Source organism: Bubalus bubalis, chromosome 13 (genome assembly GCF_019923935.1).
Source record: "Bubalus bubalis isolate 160015118507 breed Murrah chromosome 13, NDDB_SH_1, whole genome shotgun sequence".
Taxonomy (NCBI): domain Eukaryota; kingdom Metazoa; phylum Chordata; class Mammalia; order Artiodactyla; family Bovidae; genus Bubalus; species Bubalus bubalis.
Window position 1 is genome coordinate 29,647,880 of NC_059169.1, and position 22,354 is coordinate 29,670,233.

General features: G+C 36.0%; 1 long non-coding RNA gene across 9 annotated transcripts in view; it reads right to left on the minus strand.

Annotated features, from left to right (window-relative positions):
* Positions 1 to 22,354, minus strand: part of LOC123328971 — a 340,123-nt gene that overhangs the window by 304,152 nt on the left and 13,617 nt on the right. Inside the window, exons 4-5 of one of the 9 annotated variants that reach the window (XR_006544006.1) lie at positions 21,621 to 21,694; positions 15,541 to 16,055 (exon numbers count right to left, since the gene is read on the minus strand). The exons of 5 other annotated variants lie outside the window; for them this stretch is intronic. This is a non-coding gene — a long non-coding RNA (uncharacterized LOC123328971). Of the gene's footprint in view, positions 1 to 4,236; positions 4,411 to 13,498; positions 13,703 to 15,540; positions 16,056 to 21,620; positions 21,695 to 22,354 lie in introns of those variants that run through there. 3 more of the 9 variants (XR_006544008.1, XR_006544009.1, XR_006544007.1) reach the window with 3 other exon arrangements.

A 22,354-nucleotide genomic window follows, 5' to 3' on the forward strand; every position in this document is an offset into this window, starting at 1 on the left:
GTAGAAAATAAGCCTAAAGCCACTAATTACTGGAAGAAGAAAGCCCTTTATAGTTAAGACTATATTCTTTATACAGAAAATCCTGAATTGTTAAAAGTTTCCTTAATGAATGAAACATACGTTTTGAAATCCTAGTTTGTGTGTGGGGGTTGTGTGTGTGCATTTGCACATATCTATGGAGAGGGAAATCAACATGATTTTGTCCAGAAATATTTATCTCTAATATTTTATTATAGAATGCAGAGAATGTTGCAATACTTCTATTAAAGAATATAATGAAATCAGCAAGCAAAATTTAAGAATAATACTAAAAAAGGATGAAAAACTTCAATTGTTGGTTAGTTAAATTGTGGCAGGATAGATATAAGTCATACACACTACATAGTTATTAATAGTCTGTGGGAAGATCAGACACTGAGTTAGTGAAGAGACCTTTATTTAAACAGACCAGTGACTGAAAGACTATTTTAAAGGTCATTAAAAACTATGTCAACAGATCCTATTCCCCAAGCTAATTATGATAAGCAGACAGCATTATATCATTTGTCTATGAGGCTATTTCTCATTTTATAAGGATACATTGGTACAGCTATGTTTGTTTCTATTTATCTTTAAGACAATATTCCATAGGCATGAAAAAAGAGGAAAAAGTAGTATTTTATCTAATCTCAGGAGAGAAAATAGCTCCCAATCCTTTCCCTGATGTGTTTACCTGCAGTGCCATCACACAGGGACCTATGAACGAAGAGTTGCCAGTCATATTGGCTTAAAGGATTGAAAATGTCCTTTTAAAATTGAAGGAAAGGCTACCCACACCAGTATTCTGGCCTGGAGAATGCCATGGACTGTATAGCCCATGGGGTCACAAAGAGTCAGACACGACTGAGCGACCTTCCCTTTCACTTCTTTATGTTAATCCCCATCTCTACATGGCATCTAAAAATGGGCTTCTATGAATGATACCTTTATCATACAGAATCCAAGGGTCAGTATTCCAGGATAAATAGTAACAGGAAGAGAAAGTGAGAACATTTAAAAAGAAAATTTCATACTGTCTTCATCTTCACAGGTGTGACCAGAGCACCTGCAACTGGGAAATGAGTCAAAAGATATTTGGCAAAACTAATACAATTATGTAAAGTTTAAAAAATAAAATAAAATTTTAAAAAAAAGAAGGTTATTGCTAGAGACTGAAAAAACAGAATTTACAAACCAAAACAATGTAAACTGAGAACCTTTTGCTACAAAGGCCTCACATCCTTTACCCAATTGGACAAAATACTTTCCATCTTTGACGTAGGCTATGAGATCAGGACAATACTGCAATCATAAGGTAAATGACAGCCTAGATCCTGAGTATGTAAGCTAAAAGAGTCCAGCAATCCAACAGAATTTCCCTTTCTTTTTAGGAAATGTTTACATATTCCAGTGACGATGCAGCAATGTGGGATTTTAGATTCAGTGCCCTGCCTTTGGTTAGAAATACGAGAACTGACTCAGGTATTTGTAGTAATGAATACCTCTGGATTAAAGGATTGGACCAGTGATGAAATTTTACCCCTTTTTTTTTGTTGTTACTTGGAGGTAACTTTGCTGTCACTTAGAATATAAACATTACAAAGACAAAATATTAGACTAGCTGACTTTTATTTTTTTTAATTTATTTTTAAATTGGAGTAAAATTGCTTTACAATGTTGTGTTGGTATCTGCTGTACAACAACAAGAATCAGCTATGCTGCTGTTGCTGCTAAGTGGCTTCAGTCGTGTCCAACTCTGTGCAACCCCATAGATGGCAGCTCACCAGGCTCCCCCATCTCTGGGATTCTCCAGGCAAGAACACTGGAGTGGGTTGCCATTTCCTTCTCCAACGCATGAAAGTGAAAAGTGAAAGTGAAGTTGCTCAGTCGTGTACGACTCTTAGCAACCCCATGGACGGCAACCTATCAGGCTCCTCCATCCATGGGATTTTCTAGGCAAGAGTACTGGAGGGGGTTGCCATTTCCTTCTCCAAGAATCAGCCATAATTATACATACATTATGGGCAGGAGAAGGGGAAAACAGAGGATGAGATGGTTGGATGGCATCATCAACTCCATGAACATGACTGAGCAAACTCCAAGAGATAGTGAAGGACAGGGATGCCTGTTGTGCTGCCATCCATGGAGTCGCAAAGAGTCGGACACAAATGAGAAACTGAACAACAATGTACATATATCCACTCCCTCTTGAGTCTCCCTCACCTCCCCCCATCTCATTCCTCTAGGTCATCAGAGAGTGCCAGGCTGGGCTTCGTGTGTTATAGAGCAACTTCTCACCAGCTATCTATTTTACACATGGTAGTGTATATACGTCAATGCTACTTTCTTCATTTATCCCACTCTCTCCTTCCTTCACTGTGTCCATAGGTCCATTCTATACATCTGTATCTCCATTCCTTCCCTGAAATAGGTTCATTAATATCATTTTTTTGGATTCTATATATATGTAGTACTATACAATATTTGTTTTTCTCTTTCTGATTTAGTTCACCCTGTATTACAGGCTCTAGATTCGTCCTCTTCACCAAAGCTGACTCAATTTCATTCTTTTTTAGGGCTAATATTCCATTGTGCATAGGATCACACCTTCTTTATCCATTCATCTGTAGATGGATATCTAGATTGCTCTGATGTCTTGGCTATTGTAAATAGAGCTTCAGTGAACATTGGAGTACACGTTTCTTTTAGAATTTTGACTTTTTCAGGGTGCTTAGTAGTGGGACTGCTGGGTCAAATGGTAGATTTTTTCCTTGTTGTTTAAGGAATCTCCATACTGTTCTCCATAATGGCCGTATCAATTTACATTCCCACCAACAGGGTAGGAAGGTTCCTTTTACTCCACATCCTCTCCAGCATTTATTGTTTGTAGATTTTTTGATGATGGCCATTCTGACTGGAGTGAGGTGACACCTCATTGTAGTTTTGATTTGAATTTTTTTAATAATTAGTGATGTTGAACATCTTTTCATGTGTTTATTGGCCATCTGTATGTCTTCTTTGGAGAAATGTCTGTTTAGGTCTTCTGTCCATGTTTTTTTTTTTTTTTTTTTTCCTATTTGGCTTTGTTTTTCTAATATTGAGCTGTATGAGCTGCTTATATATTTTGGAGATTAATCCTTTGTCAGTTGTTTTGTTTGCAATTATTTTTCCCCATTATAAGGGTTGTCTTTTAATCTTGTTTCTGGTTTCCTTTGTTGTGCAAAAACTATTAAGTTTAATTAGGTCCCATTTATTTTTGTTTTTATTTCCATTATTCTAGGAGGTGAGTCAAAGAGGATCTTGCTCTGATTTACGTCAAAGAGTGTACTGCCTATGTTTTCTTCTAAGACCAGCTGTTTTTTGATTCTTCATTTTGAAAGACTTTCTAGCACATCAAAAAGATTCTGGTTATCTGGAATTCTTTGGAAACAATTTAATTATTAATTTTATAATACATGGATTGCCCCTTTGAGCATCCAGTCCATGATGGTATTGCTTTGGCAAGCAAGTGAGTGTATTTCACTGAGAACAGAGGTAGCCGTGCCTTTCACAGAAAGGCTGTAGCAGAGTATAGTAAGATGCCTCAGCATTTTTGGTTATACATGAATGTTAAGTGAAAAACTTATATGTATATAACTTTTTGAAACTTTTACACTAAGCATACATATCAGAATGCTATTAATTTTGTCTACTGTCTAACATCAGGGAGGAGAAGAAATAACTTGAGATATTCATGATCAGATGCAATTTTTCATCTTCAAATTCAGTAGAAGAATATGTCATCCCATCTCACTCCTTCCAAGGTAAAGAGGAGCTCTGTTTCCATTGCAACTAATATGAGAGGAAAGTTAATCCTAAAATATGTCCCATAATGGACTCATTATGCTAAAACCATACAGTATAGGCATATGGAACAGAAGTAAGTTTCAGCTACATATTTAATATACAAATATCTATGCAATAAGCAGCAAACATAATAACATTTCTATCAGAGGCAAAAAGAGCAAAAGATATGTGTACCATTTTTTTTTTCATGCAGTATTTAAAAGCATGCAAAAGTAAATAACATCATTTATGGATTAAAAATTGCTAATTCTAATTAGAAAAGTTTCAAGGCAAGTGTTGGCTTTTGCAGCACAGGGATTGGTGGGTGAGGTCTGTGTGTGTTCTTTTCATGTTCCAAAGCTGTGACCTTCATTTCTTTTTTTTTTTGCAGAGATTGAAGTCATGTTTATTGGGAGACAGGGCCATGCCAGGATCAGGAGTGTGTGTCCGTTGGGGAGGGAGGTGTTGAGACTGGTTCCTAACACCCCCTCGGGGACTCATTCCTGGATGTAGAGGTTGCTGGGGGCAGTGGGATCGTCTGCTGGGCGCGTGTCCACCACCACAGGTCTGGGGGAGCCAAGCAGATGGAAGGTGAGGGTGGGGTCTCAAGCTCCTGCAGCAGCTGGTCCGAGCCCAGAGCCCACACCTGCACTCCATGCTTCCAGAAGGCCTGGAGCCGACCCCCGACCATAGCCACGGCCTCCACTGCTTCAGTCATGGGGATCTCTGGAGTTTGAAGCCCCTGGACCGGGGTCCCCTCTGGGGTCACCAGCTTCAGGGACCCGTCCATCAACACCATCACCTTGTCTTCCTTGACCTGAGTCACCTGTACTGGTCCCTTGTGCTCTGCTTGAGAGATCCGGGTTCAGGGACCAATTTCACCGCATTACGCCTTCCTCCGCTAGGCCCCCCTCTCCATTCCCAAGCAATCGGGCTAAACCGCGCCCATCACAGAATTCCCCATTGACCTTCATTTCATGTTGTTTTTGGTTGGTGTTGATTTGATGAATCATGTTGCTTCTGAATGTGGATTGTTGGGTTTCTAAGTTGAAACTCAATGTCTTTGAGATCTGAGATGATCCAACCAAGCCCCTATCAATCAGATTTCTAAATGAAGAAATCATTATTTGTAGGAAACCTAAGATTATATCCCCTTTCTGGACTTTGATGTATTTTAACCTCCACATTTTCTAAAGGAAAATTCAAGAACCAGGCAAAGAAATATCACTGGAGTTTGATACCAGGAACTATCTGAGCAAGCATCGAAGCTCATTCAGGAATCTAATTTGTGTCCTATTTTTACCATTTAGAAGGAAAACCAACCATAGCAGCTAATAACCTTTCAAGTCTGTTTCTGCTTATAAAGGATTCTCAGGGACAATAAGCAGAAACCCTCCAGACTTGAGGAAGATAGGATTTATTTTAACTAAAATGTTTACAATATATGTGTTAGGTGCTTTTGGTTTAGAATCTGTGGTGGCTTCATTTTAGGCGGTGTCTAGTGGTGAAGATGGAGAAGGAAATGGCAACCCACTCCAGTATTCTTGCATGGAGAATTCCATGGACAGAGGAACCTGGCAAGGCTACAAGTCCATGGGGTTCCAAAGAGTATGACACAACTGGCTGACTAACACATACACAGGATTAAAAATGATTTGGAAAATCAAAGAAATACCTGGTAAAACTCAAGGAGAAAAGGAATATGATAGAGAAGATAAAGAATACAAAAGATATTCAAAATAATAAAAATTTTATTTAAAAAGATTTTAATTGAGTTATAACATAAAGTATTAGTTTCAGGTATACAATGTAGTGATCCAGTATTTTTACACATTATGAAATGGTCACTAGCCTAAGTCCAGTTACAATCCACTAACATATGAAGTTATTACAATATTATTCACTATATTCCCTATGCTGTATGTTATATCCTCAAGGCTTATTTATAACTGGAAGTTAGTACCTCTTAATCCTCTTCACCTATTCAATGTGTCCACAAACTCCACTTCCCTCAGGAAGGCACCAGCTTGTTCTTTATCAGATCAGATCAGATCAGATCAGTCACTCAGTCATGTCCGACTCTTTGCGACCCCATGAATCGCAGCATGCCAGGCCTCCCTGTCCATCACCAACTCCCAGAGTTCACCCAGACTCATGTCCGTCAAGTCAGTGATGCCATCCAGCCATCTCATCCTCTGTCGTCCCCTTCTCCTCCTGCCCCCAATCCCTCCCAGCATCAGAGTCTTTTCCACTCTTCACATGAGGTAGCCAAAGTACTGGAGTTTCAGCTTTAACATCATTCCTTCCAAAGAAATCCCAGGGCTGATCTCCTTCAGAATGGACAGGTTGGATCTCCTTGCAGTCCAAGGGACTCTCAAGAGTCTTCTCCAACACCACAGTTCAAAAGCATCAATTCTTCGGTGCTCAGCCTTCTTCACAGTCCAACTCTCACATCCATACATGACCACAGGAAAAACCATAGCCTTGACTAGATGAAACTTTGTTGGCTTTATATCTATGAGTTTGTTTCTGTTTTGTTCATTTTTTTTTTTTTTTTTTTTAGATTCTACATGTAAGTAAAATCATATGGTATTTGTTTTTCCCTGTCTGACTTATTTCACTTAGCGTGATACCTTCCAGGTCCATTCAAGTGTTTGCAAATGGCAAGATTTCATGTTTTCTTATATGTGTGTGTGTGTGTGTGTGTGTGTGTTAGTCACTCAGTCATGTCCAACTCTTTGCAACCCTATGGACTATAGCTCACCAGGCTACTCTGTCCCTGGGATTCTCCAGGCAAGAATACTAGACTGAGTATTCCCTTCTCTCCCTTCTCCAGGGGATCTTCCCAACCCAGGGATTGAATCCAGCTCTTCTGCATTACAGACAGATTCTTTATCCATTTATCTATTGGTGGGCATTTAGATTGCTTCCATATCTTGCCTATTGTAAATAGTATTGCAAAGAACAAAGTTACACTTATCTTTTCAAAGTAGTGGTTTTGTTTTCTTTGGATAAATACTCAGAAGTAGAATTACTGAATCATGTGGTAGCAATGTTTTTAGATTTTTTTTTAAGAAACCTGCATATTATTTTCCATAGTGGCTGCACCAACTTACATTTTCTTCAACAATGCAGGAGGATTCCTTCTTCTCTATGTCCTCTCCAACACTTGCTCCTTCTTCATTTTTTGATAATAGCCATTTGGACACAATTCTATACATAGAAAATCCTAAAGATGCTACCAGCAAACTATTAGAGTTCATCATTAAATTTGGTAAAGTTGCAGAATATAAAATAATTCCTGGATATTTGAAATGCTACTAGTTATTATGGTGATACAGTCAGAATACAGAATTGCCAAATTTCATTAAAATGTATATTTTAAGCAGATATATTGATACTTTTCAATAACTGCCTTTATAAAAATATTAAACAAAAATTATCTTTAATGATTATCCTAGACATTTTGTATGTTAGTAACCAAGAAGGAATAAAATCCCTGTAAGAATCCCAAATGCTAAACAGAAAAATATAGAATATAGTAATAAAATATTACAAAATGAAGAAATGACACTATGTTGAAAAGTGGAAAGATTTTTTTTTTCCTAAAAGAGATGATGGGTGTGGCATGTGAGGTTTGGGGACAATCTATATTAGATGAATGCATTAGAATTAGGATTGGCTGAATGATAGTGTTAGGTAGTTAGGATAGGAAAAAGGAGTCCAAAATGGTGGTGGCTAATAGATAAAGAAGGGAAAAGCCCATGAAAATAGAACAAAGGAAGGTCCGAGGACTGGAGTGAGGACCTCAGGTACAACAAACAGCCCTTCTGGCTAGCCCAGTTTACACAGGACATTCTCAGGAGGAGGAGACAAAATATATAAAAAGAGGAGCCAAAATTGAGCCTCTCTCTTCTTTTGGGTCGCCCCTTACACCGCGGGGATGTAGTTTCCTTTGCTTGCCAAGTAAAACTGAGCTGTATCTGAACTGTAATATTGGTCTGCCATTTCAAATTTTTGCTGCAGCAAGACAGAACTGAGGAACTTACACACTCCCCTGACAAAGTGAACAAGGAAAGTCAGTACTGTGAGTCCACCACAAGATGGAGTGTTGTGTGATGTAATTATGCAAATTACATCATATTACCTATGCCATTGGAGAAGGCAATGGCACCCCACTCCAGTACTCTTGCCTATATTCTATTGGCTAGAAGCAAATGACAGGTCCTGAATACTTAAGGAGAAGGATCACACAAAAAGTGTGAATAACCAGAGGTGGGGTAAGAGGGGGAACCCTCCATTTTGTCTGACAAATGACATTATATGCAATTATTTTTACCTATTTATTGAAAAAGCAAATTGCTGGGGAATTCCCTGGCAGACCAGTGGTTAGGACTTTGTGCTTTCACAGCCAAGGGCTCCAGTTTGATCCCTGGTCAGGGAGCTAAACCCAGTGATGTGGCCAAAAATACTAAATTTCCAGAAGTACATTTTTTACTGTGGAACTTAATCTTCTCTTAGAAGTAGCCATAATTAAATGTGAGAAAATTTAGAAGTCTGTTTTCACATTAAATGTATTTGGTTTTCTGAATTCATGAAAGCCAGTTGGATTAAACTTTTGTAGGGAATGTTAGGGCAAAGAATATATACCTTCAGCAAAACAATGCATTATGATTTTTCATATTAAAAATTATGAATGATTATATGATTATCTTTTTTTTTTGGTTGACAGCCTATTAAACACTTACTTGTTAATAAATTTCTTATCTCTGGAAAAGTGCATTTTTTAACTGCAATTTCATTTCTGAAGCTATTTCATAAATACTTTGGGGGATACATATTCATATATAGATGAAGATGTAGAAGTATAGATGTAGGTACAGATATATTAATCCTAAATTTTTATAGCCACTAAAATATATAATAGGACCATTTTTTATTTTGATAACTGAAATATAAATCTAACTCAATTTGAAGTTACAGAATAACTGTCAAAAGGAAACAAATTAGAGCATCATTATATTTGCTCTTGATTCATATGACTCTTTTATTCTTTATAACACTTTCCATTGCTGTCTAATGTTTATCCCACAACATAAATATATATCAATTTTAAAAATGAAAGGCTGTAGCTCAAATACAGAATAGGGGACAGATACTTATTTCTTTGCAATTAATAATACATATATTTTGAATTTCCATTGTGATTATCCCCATTTTTTATACATGTTAAAAATTCTTATCACTTTCTCATTAATTTACACATGCTGGTTTGGTTTGTGGATGTGCCAGTTCTCATGCAATAATTGACCAAAATTTGCCTCTTGCTTTATGTTTCATAATTTCTATTACTGAGATATCTTTCTTAAAATCAGAATGTCAGGTGGTGGAACAATCAATCAAGAAATTTTCTGTGAAACATCCTAATAATGTCCCTCACCAACAAGAACACTGAAGTTCCACTCTGACTCAAAGTTTAGACCAATAATTTTGCTCTCTAGTGAGCCTTTGCCCTCAGAGTATTTTTAATAGTTAATTTTATTTGTGAAAGTGAAGTCGCTCAGTCGTGTCCAACTCCTTGTGACCCCATGGACTGTAGCCTATCAGACTCCTCCGTCCATGGGATTTTCCAGACAAGACTGTTCTGGTGGATTGCCATTTCCTTCTCCATGGGATCTTCCGACCCAGGAATCGAACCCCAGGTCTCCCGCGTTGCAGCAGACGCTTTACCGTCTGAGCCACCAGGGAAGCTCTAATTTTATTTGTACTACATTGCTATATTTCATATCTTAATTTATGAATATTAGATATAATTAATCTGTGTTAAGGATTTCCCAGGTAGCTCAGTGGTAAAGAATCCACCTGCCATTGCAGGAGGCTTGGATTCCATCCCTGATCTGGGAGGATCCCTTGGAGAAGGAAATACAACCCCCTCTAGTGATCTTGAAATCCAATGGACAGAGGAGCCTGGTGGACTACAGTCCATGGGATCGCAAAGAGTTAAACATGATTTAGTGCCTGAACAGCAGAAATGATCTGTATTAAACAAAATCATTACAGTAATTAACATTTGGGAAGTAGAATTATAAGAAATATTACTTGTAAAACCCTCTACTCTATCAGTGGTAAATTACTGGTAGTTCTGAATGGATCAGTGTTAATGCAAATATCCAGCCTATTTGCTTTTCCTTCAAATATCTAGAATACAATTGACTGTCTTATAACTTTATAGTATCAATATGGCTATAATGGAAATATATTTTTAAAAATCTAAAAATTCTAATTAGCAATAGAATGTATATAGGGAAATTTACTTTTTTATTTTCAAATAGTGGTTCACAAAAATTGAACAGCTAATCATACACCTTTATCTGTCTAAATATGTTGTTGTTTTTTAATTACTTTTACATTCATATTATTCTGATCCTGATTTATATGCATGGATTTCTGGACTCATAAAACTAAACCAGAATTTGAGAAGAAATATGTTAAAGAGCAAAGGTTTCTCTAATGTCATGATTAACCTTGTAAAATAGAAATAATCTCTTGAGCCTGGCTTGAGCTGCCATGTGGGGGGAGAGTGATTTATCTTTTCTGTCAGATGGTATGCCAGCAAAGAAATACTTCTGCTGACCTTATAATTATAGCAATCAGTGCCTACCATTCTATTTTTTAAACTAGTTTGTTTATCTCAATAGATTCCTATAAAGGAGAAATCACAATCTAGGGCATACTGAGATAACATTTTATATAAATCTTATACAAAGGGATCCAAAAATATAAATATATACCAATATATTTAGACTTCTACTGTATATTTCAATATATGGTTGAACTCATATATGACATCTATTATTTTTACATATTATAAACCAAAATTATGTCTACTACTGGAATTATAAAATGCAAAATGCAATTCAGTAACAAAATATGAATCCATGTGAAATATAGGAGGACCCATATTTTTATGGTTAAGTGTTAGTGACATCTGCTTTTAAAATGTCTCTCAGAGAAAATTTTGCTCTTTTATGCTTTGTGGTATGGAAGTCTGCTGCCTCAGCAGCAGCAACAACAAAATTAACCAGTGTTTAACAAAATTTTTAAAAATCTAAAGAAAACAAACCTCTGTCTATAACCTCCATATAGTTCTATTCATTTTTCCTCAAATAATTATAAATATATGTATAAATACATGACGATTTTGATTTTAATAGGCAAATCTCTCAAGCTGTTCATCTCTTTTGCCTATTATTTTTGAATGCCCCATTAATATGTATGTTCTTAATTTTTAGTTTTGTTTTTCTATAATTTACCCTATCTTTTTTGGAAATACACAGCCTATATATACGTCATAAATGATAGTATGAAATAGTTTACATCTCACTCCAACTGAAGGCAGATTTGATTTCAGAGATTTTGGAAATGACTGAACATAGAAGCACATATTAAATATCTCAGATGCTAGGATCACAGAAATAATAAATTGGGAGAAAAAGGCCACAGGACTGGAAAAGGTCAGTTTTCATTCCAATCCCAAAGAAAGGCAATGCTAAAGAATATTCTAACTACCAGACAATTGCACTCATCTCACACGCTAGTAAAGTAATGCTCAAAATTCTCCAAGTTAGGCTTCAACAGTACATGAACCATGAACTTACAGATGTTCTAACAGGATTTAGAAAAGGCAGAAGAACCAGAGATCAAATTGCCAACATCCACTGAATCATTGAAAAAGCAAGAGAGTTCCAGAAAAACATCTATATCTGCTTTATTGACTATGCCAAAGCTTTTGACTGTGTGGATCACAACAAACTAGAAAATTCTTCAAGAGATGGGAATAGCAAACCATCTGACTTTCTTCCTGAGAAATCTGTATGCAGGTAAGGAAGCAACAGTTAGAACCAGACATGGAACAAGACTGGTTCCTAATAGGAAAAGGAGTATGCGAAGGCTGTAGACTATCACCCTGCTTATTTAACTTATATGCAGAGTACATCATGAGAAACGCTGGGCTGGAAGAAGCACAAGCTGGAATCAAGATTGCCAGGAGAAATATCAATAACCTCAGATATGCAGATGACATGACCCTTATGGCAGAAAGTGAAGAAGAACTAAGTAGCCTCTTGATGAAAGTGAAAGAGGAGAGTGAAAATGTTGGCTTAAAGCTGAACATTCAGAAAACAAAGATCATGGCATCTGGTCCCATCAGTTCACAGCAAATAGATGGGGAAACAGTGGAAACAGTGAGAAACTTTATTACTGGGGGCTTCAAAATCATTGCAGATGGTGACTGCAGCCATGAAATTAGAAAACACTTACTCCTTGGAAGAAAAGTTATGACCAACCTAGTAGGTCAGTCAGTTCAGTCTCTCAGTTGTGTCAGACTCTGTGTCCAATGGACCGCAGCATGCCCGGCCTCCCTGTCCATCACCAACTCCCAGAGTCCACCCAAACCCATGTCCATCGAGTCGGTGATGCCATCCAACCATCTCATCCTCTGTCATCCCCTTCTCCTCTTACCCTCAATCTTTCCCAGCATCAGGGTCTTTTCAAATGAGTCGGCCAACCTAGACAGCCTATTAAAAAGCAGAGATGATCCTTTGCCAACAAATGTCCGTCTAGTCAAACCTATGGTTTCTCCAGTAGTCATGTATGGATGTGAGAGTTGAACTATAAATAAAGCTGAGTGCCAAAGAATCGATGCTTTTGAACTGTGGTGTTGGAGAAGACTCTTTGCATCAAGTAAAATTGTCTATAATACAAAATAACTACCTATAAAGTGGGAGAATATGTCTGAAGCTCATTTGCCTATACCAGAAAAAGTCTTGCCAGTTGTAGCTTGAATTGCAGAAGTATACTTTTATGGGAATATACATGTATTTTGATTTGATAAGGTAACTACCATAAAGCAATGCATATATACACACACACATACATAAACACATATATGCTTACACTTTCTTAAATTCATCTGATTGTTCAAGGATATATGAACAAAGATGTTCAAAGTAGCATTAATTTTAATAGCAAAAATGGAATGACTCAAATGCTGGCAAATAGGAAAATAGATAAATAAATTTTAATTATGAAATACTATAGTTGATCAAGGAAATAGACCAGCATAAACTATTGTGAATCTCCTAAGTGCTAAGCATAATTTTATTTATTTTTTCAACAAAAACTTTGAGTTACTATTATTATATGCCAAGCAATCTTCTAGATATTCAGGATATACCAGAGAACTAAACAAGGGTTTCCCAGGTGGCATAGTGGTAAAGAAACCACTTGCCAATGCAGGAGACATAAGAGATATGGGTTCCATCCCCGGGTTGGGAAGATTCCCTGGAGAATGGAAACTCACTCCAGTATTCTTGCCAGGGAATTCCATGGACAGAGGAGCCTAGTGGGCTACAGTCCATGGTGCTGCAAAGAGTGAGACATGACTGAAGCAACTTAGCATAGCACACAGAGAACAAACCATGCAACAACAACTGCTTTTCTTGAGCTGTAGACCAAAATGTAGCTCCAAAGGAATAAGGAAATGTTGCTAATGAATGTAAAGTTTAATTATTTTTAAATTCTATCATTAGTGTACATATAATTATGCAAATGTGCTGTGCTTAGTCGCTCAGTCACATTTGACTCTTTGTGACCCTATGGACTGTAGCTCACCAGCCTCCCCTGTCCATGGGATTCTCCGGGCAAGAATACGGAGTCAGTTGCCATGCCTTCCTCCACAGGATATTTCCAACACAGGGGTCCAATCCAGGTCTCCCACATTGCAGGTGGATTGTTTATTGTCTGAGCCACCAAGGAAGCCCAATGATGCAAATAGTGTACATTTATTTCAAGTGTTTCTCTAAATAAATATATAAAACGAACAATACAAAAATAAAAATTTAAGACAATGAGATAAATATAATTTTTAAATATGTATTTTATTTATTACTTACATTGACTGATATATCTATAGTTATGATGCTATTATTATAATAGTGAGAGAGATAGAACTGTATGCACCACAGTTTTATAACTGCTGATTAAGTACATTTTAGCCTAGTGATTCAAAGATCTGTTTATAAATAAATCTTTCTATTTGAATTTAATAAATATCTCTTGTTGAAAATTATCTCAGAAAATTAGATGACATGATTAATAAAAAGGTCATACTCTAGCTTACATTAAAAGCAAGTTTCCTTTACAGTTTTATTTGATATTTTATACTTATAATACAGAATATCTTAATATTTTAATTTTCATATCCACATATGCACACACATACACATCTATTACTCTTAACTGCATAACTTTTTTACAATGAGTGGGAAAATTACACATTTTATCTTTTCAAGACTCTTCACCCCAGTCAGCATGAATTATCTTGGTATTGTATTTTTCCAAATTTCTTAAACACAATTAGGTTTTCAGAAAATATATTCAGATCACTATTAAAATGAATTGTAAAACATTTTATTATAATATATCATATGATAAATTATATATTTATATATGAAGGAGATCCAGAATAGTTAATTGTTTATATAGAATGATTATGGAAATGTACATAATGTTCTGTACTATATGTCTTGCTAGATTTATTTAGAAGGTACAAATTATCTAAATTGTAACAATTATAAAAATGCATTTATCTTTCTCCCAAATATGAGCTTAGGTATCAACTCATGTGGTCTACAAAGCAAATATATGCTCTTTTAAAAAGCTTTACTCATTTTAGAACATGTGCGGAATCCTAATGTCTGAAAAAATTGTCATGCTTATTACCCGTTTTGTTCTATTAACTGCACTATTGCAATAGGAATAAAATATACAGTCATGCTTAAATTAAAGCCCATTAAGGATTCAATTTGCTGAGGAGTTTAATTTACCTAGAAGCATTAAGTGAATTTTGGTTTAAAATCCAATTATCTTGATATTATACAGTCTTATGTAAGATTAGAATTCTCTAATTCTTGATTTAAAGCTTTTGAATAAAACTTCCTCTTAATAGAAAAGTGTTTGCAATATCCAACTGTAAAATCTTGAAGTTACTTTTTATTTAAGAAATTGTGTGATCCTTATCTCTAGACTGAAAATTCAGGTTTAAAGAAAGGAGAATGTTTCAAAGGAGAAACAAAAAAATAAGAAAAGGAAAGAAAAGAAAGTCTGCTGTTTATCTGCCTCTGCTTAAGATCAAAACTCAGTAGGTACATGAAAATTATTCAAATGAAAATTACATTTTTCTTTTACATTTGTATGTAAAAGAGAGAAAAGTTATTCTGTTGGAAAATATGATAATTAGTTTAAAATGCTGCTTATAACTTTAGTTTTACTAAATAGGAGTTACTTTGCATTTTAAAACGTAAAAATTGTTAGCTTTCTGTATCAATACATAGAATAGGCTGTAAAGAGGGTGTTATCTGGAGTGGTGTCACATGGCCATTCCTTTCTTCATCAACCCTTAACCTTAAGATCTTGGCAAGTGATTCAGAAGGAAACAACCATTCTATGAGGTGATGAGACAAATAAATTAAATTGTGGTATAAAAGAACTCAGAAGAGCCTCAGTCACTAAAAACACCACAATATACACACTTTTTGAATGCTAAGTCACTTCAGTCATGCCCAACTCTTTGTGACCCTATGGAGTGTAGCCTCCACTCTCCATGGACTTCTCCAGGCAAGAATACTGGAATGGGTTGCCCTGCCTTCCTCCAGAGCATCTTCCCCAACCAGGGATGGAACCCGTGTCTCTTCCGTCTCCTGCATTGGCAGGCAGGTTTTTTACCACCAGTGTCATCTTAATAATTCATTTGTATCTTCAAATTTTCAACAGTGAAGCTTGTTTTTTTCAAGCTGAAAAATTATTTTTTAAGACCTGTCCTCCAAATGCAATTTTATTAATAATCACAACACATTTACACATGTTAAAGAATTTTAAAATATTAGCTGTCTCTAAAGTTATCATCTGACACATAAGAAAAAATAATTATCTCACATTGTTAATGAGAGAGGATATAGAGACTGGGTGCATGATAAGTTGCTTGTTGTGTCCAACTCTCTGTGATCCCATGGACTATATATCCTGCCAGGCTCCTCTGTCCGTGGAATTTTCCCAGCAAGAACACTGGAGTGGGTTGCCATTTCTTCCTCCAGGGAATCTTCCCAAACCAGGGATCAAACCCTCATCTCTTTACAACTAGGACCACTGGGTAGCTATAAATAGAGCAGGAGTAAGAGTATTGGACCTCTAACATTCCACAAGAAAAAAGAAATCCTGAGAGTTTATATAAGTATTTTTTAAACCAAATTAAACATGTAATGCTGATTCTGTGTTTCAAAATTTAAAGTCTCACATCAAAATGAGATGAAATGAGATGTATACATGCTGAACTGGTAGAAGACATAAATTTTTACTCAACCCTTAATTACTTGAGGTCTCCTAAAATAAATAGCAAACACCCTCTTCCAACAACACAAGAGAAGACTCTACACATGGAAATCACCAGATGGTCAATACCGAACTCAGATTGATTATATTCTTAGCAGCCAAAGATAGAGAAGCTCTGTAAAGTCAGCAAAAACAAGACCAAGAGCTGACTGTGGCTCAGATCATGAACTCCTTATTGCCAAATTTAGATTTAAATTGAACTAGGGAAAACCACTAGACCATTCAGGTATGACCTAAATCAAATCTATTATGATTATACAGAGGAAGCAAGAAGTAGATTCAAGGGATTAGATCTGATAGACAGCATGCCTGAAGAACTATGGATGGAGGTTCCTGATATTTTACTGGAGGCAGTGATCAAGACCATCCCCAAGAAAAAGAAATGCAAAAAAGGCAAAATGGATATATGAGGAGGCCTTAAATAGCTATAAAAAGAAGAGAAGGGAAAGGCAAAGGAGAAAAGGAAAGATATACCCTTTGAATGAAGAGTTCCAAAGAATAGCAAGGAGAGATAAGAAAGCATTCCTCCTCAGTGATCAATGCAAAGAAATAGAGGAACACAATGGAATGGGAAAGACTAAAGATCTCTTCGAGAAAATTAGAGATACCAAGGGAACATTTCAGGCAAAGATGGACATAATAAAGGACAGAAATGGTATGGACCTAATAGAAGCAGATGATATTAAGAAGAGGTGGCAAGAATATACAGAACTATACAAAAAAGATCTTCATGAGCCAGATAATCATGGTGTGATCACTCACCTAGAGCCAAACATCATGGAATGTAAAGTCAAATGAGCCTTAGGAAGCATCACTAGGAACAAAGCTAGTGGAGGTAATGGAATTTCAGATGAGCTATTTCAAATCCTAAAAGATGATGCTGTGAAAGTGTTGCACTCTATATGCCAGCAAATTTGGAAAACTCAGCAGTGGCCACAGGACTGGAAAAGTTCTGTATTCATTCCAATCCCAAAGAAAGGCAATGCCAAAGAATGTTCAAACTACTGCACAATTGCACTCATCTCATACGCTAGCAAACTCATGCTCAAAATTCTCCAAGCCAGGCTTCAACAGTAGGTGAACCGTGAACTTCCAGATGTTCAAGCTGGTTTTAGAAAAGGCAGAGGAACCAAAGATCAAATTGCCAACATCTGTTGGATCATCAAAAAAGCAAGAGAGTTCCAGAAAAACATCTATTTCTGTTTTATTGACTATGCCAAAGCTTTTGACTGTGTGGACCACAAAAAACTGGAAAATTCTTGAAGAGCTGGCAATGCCAGACCACCTGATCTTTCCCCTGAGAAATCTGTATGCAGGTCAAGAAGTAACCATTAGAACTGGACATGGAACAACATATTGTTTCCAAATTGGGAAAGGAATACATCAAGGCTGTATACTGTCACCCTGTTTATTTAACTTATATGCAGAGTACATCATGAGAAACGCTGAGCTGGAAGAAGTGCAAGCTGGAATCAAGATTGCCGGAGAAATAGCAACAACCTCAGGTATGCAGATGACACCACCCTTATGGCAGAAAGTGAAAAGGAACTAAAAGCCTCTTGATGAAAGTGAAAGAGGAGAGTGAAAAAGTTGGCTTAAAACTCAACATTCAGAAAACTAATATCATGGTGTCTGGTCCCATCAGTTCATGGCAAATAGATAGGGAAACAGTGGAAACTGTGACAAACTTTATTTTTGGGGGCTCCAAAATCATTGCAGATGGTGACTGAAGCCATGAAATTAAAAGATGCTTGCTCCTTGGAAGAAAAGTTATGACCAACCTAGACCACATAATAAAAAACGGAGACATTACTTTGCCAACAAAGGTCTGTCTAATCAAAGCTGTTTTTTCCAGTAGTCATGTATGCATGTGAGATTTGGACTATAAAGAAAACTGAGAGACGAAGAATGGATGCTTTTGAACTGCACAGTTGGAGAAGATTCTTGAGAGATCCTTGGCCTGCAAGGAGATCCAACATGTGCATCCTAAAGGAGATCAGTCCTTTCTGTTCATTGGAAGAACTGATGCTGAAGCTGAAACTCCTAAACTTTGGTCACTTGATGCGAAGAGCTGACTCATTTGAAAAGACTCTGATGCTAGGAAAGATTGAAGGCAGGAGGAGAAAGGGACAACAGAGGATGAGATGGTTGGATGGCATCACTGACTCAATGGGCATGAGTTTGAGTAAATTCTGGGAGTTGGTAATGAACAGGGACTCCAGGTGTGCTGCAGTCCATGAGGTCACAAAGAGTTGGACATGAATGAGCATGTGAACTGAACTGATAATAAATAAAAACATTTATACATAAAAAGAGGTGACTATTAAATACTGGTATAAGTACTATTTTATAACATTTCTGTCTGAGAATATATTTTAAGATAAGACTTGTGTTATATCCTGATAAGAATATAAATTAATTCATCTAATTGCTGTCCCAGTGACATGAAGGGTTTTTTATTTTTTTTTCTAACAGAATAAATTAAATAGTATTATATTGATTTGTGCCATTTTGTTTTCAACACTTTTTATAGGTTGACATAGGGCAAATTACATATTAGGCTAGAATTTAGAGAAGGCAGATGTTCAACGACAATATTCTCCTAATTTAGTGTTTGTGATTAATTGCTTAGTCAGTCACCCATGTCCAACTCTTCGAGACCCCATGGGCTATAGCCCACCAGGCTCCACTGTCTAGGGATTCTCCAGGCAAGAGTTAGTCAAGTCAAATTGTGGGGCTACTGGTACACAATGTAGAATACTAATGTCCAATCTACAGATAATACAAATTACTTTTTTGGAGAAAGACTGTTTTTTAATATAAGACTTCAGTTATAAATTGTGCATTTATCATACACACACATATATGGGCTTCCCTGGTAGCTCAGCTTGTAAAGAATCTTCCTGCAATGCAGAAGACCCCAGTTTGACTCCTGGGTCAGGAAGTTCCTCTGGAGAAGGGTTAAGCTACCCATTCCAGTATTTTGGGGCTTCCCTGGTGGCTCAGATGGTGAGGAATCCATCTGCATTGCAGGAGACCTGGATGTGACCCATGGGTTTGGAAGATCCCCTGGAAGAGGGCATGGCAACCCACTCCAGTATTCTTGCCTGGAAAATATCTATGAACAGAGGATTCTGGAGGGCTACAGTCATGGAGTTGCAAAGAGTGGGACACAACTGAGTGACTAAACGCAGCATATCATACACACATATTTACACATAATCAAATTATAGATGACAAATGCCAAAACAAAAGTCTAAATTTCCAAATTACAAAGCAAACCAGGACACAATATAGTCCCTTCCTGGTCTGCCCTCACTCCAAGATTCACAAGTAAATACACACACAGATTTACCAACTATAGGGATCAACTTCATGCTTGCAAACAATAATTGCCATGTCACAACTTATTGCAACAAAAAAGTCCTTTTGCAGAGATTTGGCTCAGATGCCACTGAGATAAATAGAGGTTGTACCTTGACTTGTAATTTTTTTGAAAAGTGATTTTGACAAACTTTTATACTAGTGTTCTAACCATAGAGAATTTATATAATAATCACAAAATTGTGTGCAATTCTACTTACTTGACCCAATCAGCTAGGTCAACACATCTTCAATTGCTATTTACAAGGACAAAAAAAAGAATCACTGAAAATATTAAAATATTAATCTTACCTAAATTTATTTTTGGAAGAGAAACAGTTTTTTTGAAGAGATATATTTTCTCTGCCTCTGATTATGACTATCTGAGGATCCATTAATTCAGATAGAAAACATACTTGCTGATATATTTAAAAGCTTGAGACTTTATTTTTATAAAATTGTTTAATCCCTGGCAAAAATGAATGTTTAACTCAGACCTATACTGGAGGTAAGCTTGCTGAGGAAGTTTCCTTCATACCTAAACTCCCAGTTAGTGAATAATTAATTCTCTCACTCAGAATTTAGTACAAAATAATTCTATCTCAAAATAAGCCACTGAAGAATCTGTGTAGTACACATGAAGTGGTATAAAGTGGACAGGAAATTTATTTTCATATTTTTTATCATCTTCAAGCACATGACTGGATATTTTATACAAAATTTACAAGTAATCTCTATAGCATTGTGTATTCATAACTTTTTGTTATTAGCTCACAGGTTTTCAAATTTACTGATTCTACTAATCAGTTGATAATTTTAATCATTAAATTTCCAACTTTCCTGAAATTATTCTTTAGTCTATTTAGTCTAATTTAGTCTAATTATTGGCAGACATTTATCAGTATTTTAAAAACATTATTCTTTAACAAAATAATTTGTCAAGATTTCAGGGTAAGGTCAATATAAAAATTCAAACATATGTCCATTTATACATGCTGTCACTTTAGTCCTGTCTAACTCTGTGCAACCCTGTGGATTGTAGCACCCCAGGCTCCTCTGTCCATGGGGATTCTCCAGGCAAGAATACTGGAGTGGGTTGTTATGCCCTCCTCCAGAGGATCTTCCCAACCCAAGGACTGAACTCATGTATCTTATGTCTCCTGCATTGGCAGGTATGTTCTTTACCACTCGTGCCATGTGGGAAGCCCTCATATGTTATAGTGCATTTAATTTAACATTTTTATATTGAGGCAAAAAAGTGCCATTTATAAAAGTACATTCACACAATTAATAAGCACAAAAATACAAAACGTGAGATTTGTGTGCTAAAAACAGAAAGGTGCTCATAGAAGAAATCAAAGGCTACCTAATTAAATGGAAAAGTATAGCATTTTCATGTATTGGAAGACTTAATATTGTCAAGACATCAATTATGCCTAAAATAATCTATAGGCTCCATGTATTTTAAGTCAAAATCTTAGCAGGGATTTTTAAATATAACATGACAAGCTTATTTCAACTGTACATAATTACTTTAAAAGGAGGAATAAAATGGAAGACTCATTACTTAACATACATACTTAGCTACTTTAATCATGTAACATACACGATTTGTATGTCACATGTATATAATTAGTATATTAAATGTATGTTTATGTATGTAATGTATATTTGTATGATACACATTTGTAACATACATACAAAGCTACTGTAATCATGACATTGTTATAGTAAAGAAATCATAGATTACCAATGAATGAAACACAAGAGTCTAGAACTAAACCCAATGCAGCCAACTGATTTTTGCAGAGGCTACTTTTTCAGAGGTTAAATGTTTGCAAGAAATGTTTCTGTGATAATCAGATGCCCCTTTGCAAAAAAAAAAAAATCTAAATTTTACATCACATATAAAAATTAACTTAAAATAGATCATGAGCCAAACTAAAAATTAAAACCATAAGTCTTACCAAATAAAACACTGGAGAAATTTGGTATCTTGTGTCAGACAAAGCATTTTCTATTTTATCTGTATTAGGAACTTCTGTGAATACATTATTAAGAGAATTAAAAATTAATCCACAGATTTGGGAAAATATTTGCAAATTATGTCTGAAAGAGGACTTATATCCAGGATATATAGATATAGATATAGACAAACTCTGAACAAGCAAAGACCAAACAGCATAATTACAAAACTGGATAAATAATTGGAAAGGGACACTTCACCAATGAAGAATCAGAGATGGCAAATAAGCACAGGAAAATATGTCCAGCATTCTTAGTCACTGATGCAAACTAAAAGCACAATTGGATTTTACACCTATTAAATGGGATATGCACCTACTATAATGACTAAAATAAGGATAAACTACCAAATATTACAGATGGTGTCCAAAAACTGGGACTGTCATTCACTGCTGATAGAAATGTAAAACAATAAACTTGGATAATAGATCGGCAATTTCTTATAAAAATAAACATATACTTTAGAAAACAACAAGCAAACACACTCTGGTATTTAGTCAAATAAAATGAAAATCTATATTTACACACACAAAAAACTTATTAATATGAATAATGAGTTAAACTCACCCATTCCAGTACATTTTAGTTTGCTGATTCCTAAAATGTTGATGTTCATTCTTGCCATCTCCTGTTTGATCACTCCCAATTTTCCTTGATTCATGGACATAACATTCCA